Source organism: Cephus cinctus, unplaced genomic scaffold (genome assembly GCF_000341935.2).
Source record: "Cephus cinctus unplaced genomic scaffold, Ccin1 Ccin1_scaffold0325, whole genome shotgun sequence".
NCBI lineage: Eukaryota > Metazoa > Arthropoda > Insecta > Hymenoptera > Cephidae > Cephus > Cephus cinctus.
In genome coordinates, this window is record NW_014333024.1 from 28,147 (window position 1) to 34,742 (window position 6,596).

Consider the following 6,596-nt stretch of genomic DNA (forward strand, 5'->3'; position numbering starts at 1 on the left):
CCCCCTCGAGCAGACACACAGAGACCCTCTAAGCCAAAGAACTACCCCTTAGACTAAGTATTTATAGGGCGCACTTTCGAATCGCATCTCGTTTCTCTTAAGCGCCCTGTAGCAATTTTAGCATAGGACTTTCTTTACGAGGGACACGTTTACGACCCCTTGGTCCTTTGTTTAGGTATTTTTCCTCCTCCCTAATCTCTCCCTTCGCCTTCCACCCGCCCTCGCGTCTGTCCTATCGTCCCTCCGGCCGGAATGGACGCTTCCCGATCGATTCGTAAATCCTGTCCCTCGTGCTTGTAAATAGTTAGTTTTAGTGTGTACAGAAAGTGTCGCGTGCTCCGCTACGCGCCAGTTGCTGTTACGCGTGCGCGATGCAAACGGAGAATGGGAGAATCAATAGATGTGTACCATACCGAATAGTATTATTAACGGTGGCCCGTACAAGGGACCTGCCTAAAAATGTGTACATAACCTCTCTACCCGTAGCGAGTAGCTCTCGGTCGTATCTAGATGTAGTACGAGAGAATAAATGGATTTTCATTAAGGAAACTATATGACTCCTGTCACTTTATGGATAAAACTTAACCAAGATTATCTTCATCCGTACGTCATACCAAAATCATACACACACACGGTATACCTCGATGGGATTCTTCGATGATTTTGAGATCTAAACAAATTTATAATAAAAAAAATTTAATCATATAAGATAATTTTACGTGCGGTGCTACCCATTTATAGCGTAGCGACATGCTGTCTTGTGAATTATGAAAGAATGGACTTTTCTTGATTTCAATGTTAACACGGTAAGTTACCTCTCATTCAATTTGAGCAAGCATTCAAGATCACTCTTAGGTCCAACTACCGTGTAATTCAGTTATACCTATCCGAAATGAAATAAATTCATTTCACGGCCTGTCAGCGCGCAATTATTTTAGATGCAGCCATTTTAGAGTTTCGTTCCATGGCTAACACCTCGACCCCTTGTGCCCCAGGAGGCACGTACTCTCGTCGAAGGTGGTACGCGTTATCTTGCCCAAAGGTAAACCGAGTAATCACAGTCGTTATACAATATAGGTACAGTACGCGTCGTAGAAAGACCAGCTGGAATTTTACGTATCTTTATATTCTGTGATACGAGAGTTCTTGCAATTTTAGACATCGAATTGCACGTCTTATACCTATCAGTAGCTATACGCTACAGCCACGTATATGCGCTACAGAGATCAGCGTAGAAGCAACATCAGTGCTCGAATGCGTTCGCGAGCGACGTGTGTGCGACGTGTTGTGATGGGTGGAGCAAGGTGAGAGAAACAGAGAGGCGGCTCCCGAGCTTGTAATTATGTTGATACGAATGATCTGCGGCTTGCCACAGCCTTTGCGAAGCCTCCAGCGGTGCTCACCGACTGCTCGTGGGGTTCGGGGCCCTTTAGGACCGTGGCGAAACCAGTTTAAGTGGTTAAGTGTAGATGTAATTGATTTCCATTTTATGAGCCTCTCCGAAGATCCACCCGAGTCTATGTATGCCGGTTATACCATGTAGAATTAGTCTTATTAGGATTAGCCAGTATTTCCTTTTTTTGTTGTTTTTTTTCCAAGTAACGTTCAATTAAACGAATTCTGATTAATCAAAAGAGAATTGAGACGCACAAAGATTTGACACAACTATTCGAGAAACTTGTCAAGATTTTACATTGACTTTCAGGGTAGCATAAGACTGCTGAGGAATTTATATGACGTGTCAGTTTTATCTGTGTAATCAATGGCTTTGACGAAATGTCATTTGATCGATTGCGGCGAATCAAGTGCACAGTCCAGAAGCCAGGAATGGTTAGTTACCAAACGTCCCTAGGGGTAGATTGATTGCGGTCCCGTTGGAGCGTAGGCCTCCAAAGCGAGATAAAAGTAAACTGGCGTACAAGAGCGGAATATGTAAATTAGAAACTCCGTGTGAATGCGGAGATTTATGAGTCCCATACACATTTCTGGGCGCAATAAATATCAGTAAGTAGCAACGCGAGGGACCGTACGGATCGAGTCGCTATGGGACGGGACGAAACGGGACGGCTGCCGGGTCGCCGTGGGTGGCTGCTGCTGTTGCTGCTGGTACTGGTACTGTTGATGGTGTTGCTGCTGCTGCCGATCCCTTTCCTTCTTATCCTTTAACTCTCTTTCTCTTTCTTAGCTTATCCTTCATCTCTCTCTCTCTCTCTCTCTTTACTTTTTCAACTAGTCTCTTGGTGTTCCTTATTACACTCGTTTCGCTCCTCTTACCTAAATATTTTATGCATTTATTAATTTTCATATTACGTAATATAGATATTCGAAAAATATGTACGACTTTAATTCTGTGCACAGGTTTTGCGTACTGACTTACTTATTGTTAATGTACCATCTTGCACTGCATTACGTATTCCATGTTAGTCACTCCTGTATCCACTCTGGTACCTTCATGGAGCGACAGCTAGGGGTAAGAGGAACCGTGAAATGCGTCCAATTACAAACTGGGCGCGTCGTGTGGCCCCGAACTCATCGCCAGACTCGGATTTCATCGAATCGGCTTACACATCCGCTCGACTCGCAGATTCGTTAACTGTGCGACTGGACGGCTGTAAGTTTACACACGTTTATTCGCGATATACTTTTGTATAGAGAATTTAATTGTCATCTGGCGGGAAATTTGAAATTGGTTATATGGGAGCTGTAACGACAGTGGGACATTTATGTGGGTATACTATAGTTTATATACTATACCTTACGGGAGTTTACAGGAGGACTGTGCAATCGGTGAATGGAAATTTGTTTAGTGGGTTGTCAATGGAGATAATGGCATGGAATTTGAAAATTTTCGGGTTTATGATTTACGAGCTGCTAGGATCTCTCGTATTGTTCGTAACTTTGAGGATAGTAGCGTGTTTCCGTTTTAGATGAACTACCGTATATAATGGCCGCTAATAGATTTATGATTTAGGGCGCTCGGTATGTATTCTTCCTGAATGGTTCTAGTTTTCGTGAAACGACACGGGATCTATTTACGTTTCCATGGTAGGCTGGAAAAAAAAATGTGTCAGCGACGCTGATTTAACGATTCACAGTAGAAATTTACGTTAATGGATTAATGATTTACGAGAACGATCCCAGTGCGAGATCGACTTCTAAGAAATTAAAAACGAGGCTTCGTACCTTACGTAGGTCCATTGTCCAAGATGGCCGGTTTCGTATGTTACACGGTGACGCAATGGCCGGCCAGAAATAATGCGATTAACCTGATAGGCAGATTTATGGCTGCTTATGGGATTTAAACTCAACAGGTTGGACCTACCTCGGAGGAAAAAAAAAGTACGTCACTTTTCGAAAACCAGCAGTACGAAGTACTATGCCTTTTTTCCTTTGGATCTAGTGTTATTTAGTGTGAAGGATCGTTGCCACCTTCGTCGTCGTCATACCCATCGACGACGTCCACGCTAGCTCCTTCAACTTCCCCGTACATCGGGGGCCTGTTTTTACTTTTTTCTTCTTCTCCTGGATGCCCAGTGTATATGGAAGATGCCCGTGCTCGGCACGGGGGCTTTATTATTTACAGCGTCCGTAAGGCGTGTCACAAAACGTTGCGGGTTTCCTCTTGAAAGTCTCACAATGTACGGCCGATTTATGGCTGAAACTTTCAACAAAAGTGTCAATTCCACCCTCGGCGAGGTGCTGCGCACAAATATTTTCACCGTAAATTCTCAGTTTTATCTGGCCCCCTTGGTTTACGGCCTGTGACCTAATCCACTAGCCAACAGCCTACCTGCCCTTTCGGAACCATCACATTACACTGATACGCGGGTTGTTTCGCCAGTTTTCCGTATCGTTTGGAGGTTAACGTTTTTAATTCCCGCACATTTGAACTTTTATATACTGTGCACCAGTTTAACGTATTTTATGGTCGTTTAAACATGAAATTTCAATTTCTTCACAGCCACCGTTTACCGAGCAGTGAATTCGCCACGGGAAGAGAGACACAGAAAGAGAGCTGAAAGATACTGCCTTCGGAACAATAGCGTGACTCGGTATATTGGTTTAAGGCGTAGCCGCCAGATGTCGCGCCAGTACGGGCCAAGACGTAGAACATTCATTTCCCTATAGAGGAGACCGAGGAGACTAATCTTCTGAACTAAACTCCGCTATAAATTCCATAAAAATGACTCGAACGTAAAACAGTTAACAACTGGACAAATAGCATTCTCTTGGAAGAAGGTATAAATTCACGTGTAATAATGGTAATCATTTCGATCTCGTATCTTTCCGCGCCAACATCTCTATCACGGCCGGCGTCAAGGGCGGAAGGCAACTGAGAATTTCTAACAACGAGAGTCGTAGAATGATCCGTTATATGAAAATCTCTTTTTCTAAGGAGAAACACCATTAGTCTCGGCACTCAAAACACCATCGGTACTTATGTGGTAGTGATCTATCGAGTAAACCAAATCGTTTAAACGGCATTACGTCATTCGGACAAAATGAACCGAATTCGTTTTGGCTTTTTCAATTTTCCTTTTTCGCGCCACCTCCCCCCTTCCCGCCCCACCCCTCCCCGCTCAACGCCTATCCTTAAGTCGCCCTTGAGTGTATAGGGCTGTTTTCAAAATATCCCATGAAGTGGACCATTCCCAGTTGGGTACGGGGTAGCAGGGAACCCTAAAGCCTCCCCACTCTCTCCGACACCATTGTCATTTATTCTTATTGTCATATACAGCAGATCGCCTGCTGTGACGATGTTGACTCTCCGCTGTGGTCAGCGACAAAAACCAATGAAAAGTAAAGTTAACCTTCGAAGGGCCGACGATTCGCTACGCGCCCCTCTACGATTTCTCTTGCGAGGCCAAACATCTACCTACGGTATAAAGAACGTCGTGTCTATTCAGTAACGAACCGTTAACTCGACGTAAATACCCGACAAACCCAGCGCCTGTCCTCCGTGTCCTGTACCATCTCTCTATTTGAGAGTTTACATCCTGAAAATCGCCCTTTCACGGACAACTTCACGGGGTGCGCCCGGTCGGATAATTTGAATAGAGGCGTGCTAACTCAGCGCTGCGACGCTACCGCCATCTAGGCTCATTTTATTTCACGACGATCGCCCTTATTGCACCTGGTGACTAAAATCTGTACTACCACTTTCACGATTCTTATAGGTACCAAGGAGAGACACAACGACGACTTAACGCTTTTGGCTCGGGTTCAAGATTCTTCGTTCACTCGGTTTGAAACGCGAAGTTAACTTATTATCGCGTCAATGTCATCGGTTGTACAAGAATCGTTTGTCACTCCTGGAGTGTCCCGGTGTTGGTTTACGAGAAGGAAAATGAGAAGAAAAAAAAAATGGCATCCTCCAAGACTTCCCATGTCAGAGAAACCACCCTGTGTCGAACATCTTCCTAATTATACACAAACGAAATACGATATATCCCTAAAGAAACCAACATCGGAGAATACGCACTCTCGCGCTCCAGTCAAAGAAAATAGTTCCAAAGTTAAAAACCGAAAAAAACAAGAAAATCACAAACAGCTTCGAACCACTGTCTAAACTTATATTTCGAGGTTACGTATCTTCGTACAAAGAATAAAATATATTTTTCACGAGATGACCTCCCGTTAGATTGCCTCGGCGTCGTTTGGTAGCCCGCCCCTCCCCCCTGCCGATTTACCAAAAGTACAAAGAAGAGGGTGGTAGCTGGCTGCTGGAGGGGTTTTTAAGGGTGGCGCGAACCCGGGCAAGAAGTGTAGTAATGTCTGCCGGCGGGCAGGCGGCAGACTATTACCACTGCATGAATATGAATGAGACTGGAAGAGACCAGCCGAGCACAGCCCAGGCCAGCCAGAGCGAGCGGCCCCTCGAACGAGGCGGGAGAGAAGAGCGGCATTCAATTAGTCTCCTAGTAATTAGCCGGGAAATCTTCGGCTTTGTCGGCGAGATCCTCTTCCTGAGCGATACCCCGACGAACGAACCGCAAGAACTGCCCGTTCGGAGTTGCAGTCGCGCGAGTCAAGGTGAATATTCGGCCTCTCCCTCTTACGTATGCTCTGCGCGCCCGGTATACGTACCGGCTGCTGTATATCAGGCCCCCGGTAAAGTATTCCGTAGAAGTTGGTATTAAATACGTGCGCGTTTACGCACGAACGGCGCAAGGAGCGGGTAGCTTGAATTTTTATGCGAGTTCATAAGACCAAGGCGATGCGCGGCTACGGACGACCAGGATGCACTCTGCGAAATTACTTTCCGTATGAATAACTGCGATGACGTTCAATTGGCAAGAAGTCCATTCTCTGCGATTACGATGACACTGATAGTTATGGGTATACCACGGGTACGATGGGTTACCCGTGTATACCTGTTGCCATGACGGCCATGATGCAATTTACGGAATTACATATTACCCTTCGGAAACGTTTTTGATACGTGGTAAAAAACAATAGCAAATGGAATTTCTCGTATGGCAAAAAACGTGAATTGTTACACGAGTGACATTTTTTTTATTGGACAATTACCAAGGGGATGAGTGGGTCTGCTGTAGATTGAATGGAGTGGGGGGGGGGGGGGAAATGGGGGGGGG

General features: G+C 45.2%; 1 protein-coding gene and 1 long non-coding RNA gene across 4 annotated transcripts in view; one reads left to right on the top strand and one right to left on the bottom strand.

Annotated features, from left to right (window-relative positions):
• The window catches only part of LOC107266550 (T-box transcription factor TBX20), a gene marked incomplete in the record, with an annotated part of 14,048 nt that extends 13,499 nt beyond the window's left edge, over window positions 1–549 (top strand). The window contains 1 exon segment of the mRNA XM_015737166.2: window positions 11–549.
• Window positions 550–637: 88 nt separating this feature from the next.
• On the bottom strand, window positions 638–4,050 carry LOC107266551. Of its 3 annotated transcripts, none has more exons than XR_003059360.1 (5): window positions 3,791–4,050; window positions 3,184–3,661; window positions 2,755–3,050; window positions 2,378–2,609; window positions 638–2,274 (listed from the first exon to the last, which is right to left on the bottom strand). It is a non-coding gene; the product is annotated as an uncharacterized LOC107266551 (long non-coding RNA). The 3 variants fall into 3 exon arrangements; XR_003059359.1 differs by having other exon boundaries at window positions 3,184–3,318; window positions 3,447–4,050; XR_001537441.2 differs by having other exon boundaries at window positions 3,184–4,050.
• Between the last annotated feature and the right edge of the window lie 2,546 nt (window positions 4,051–6,596).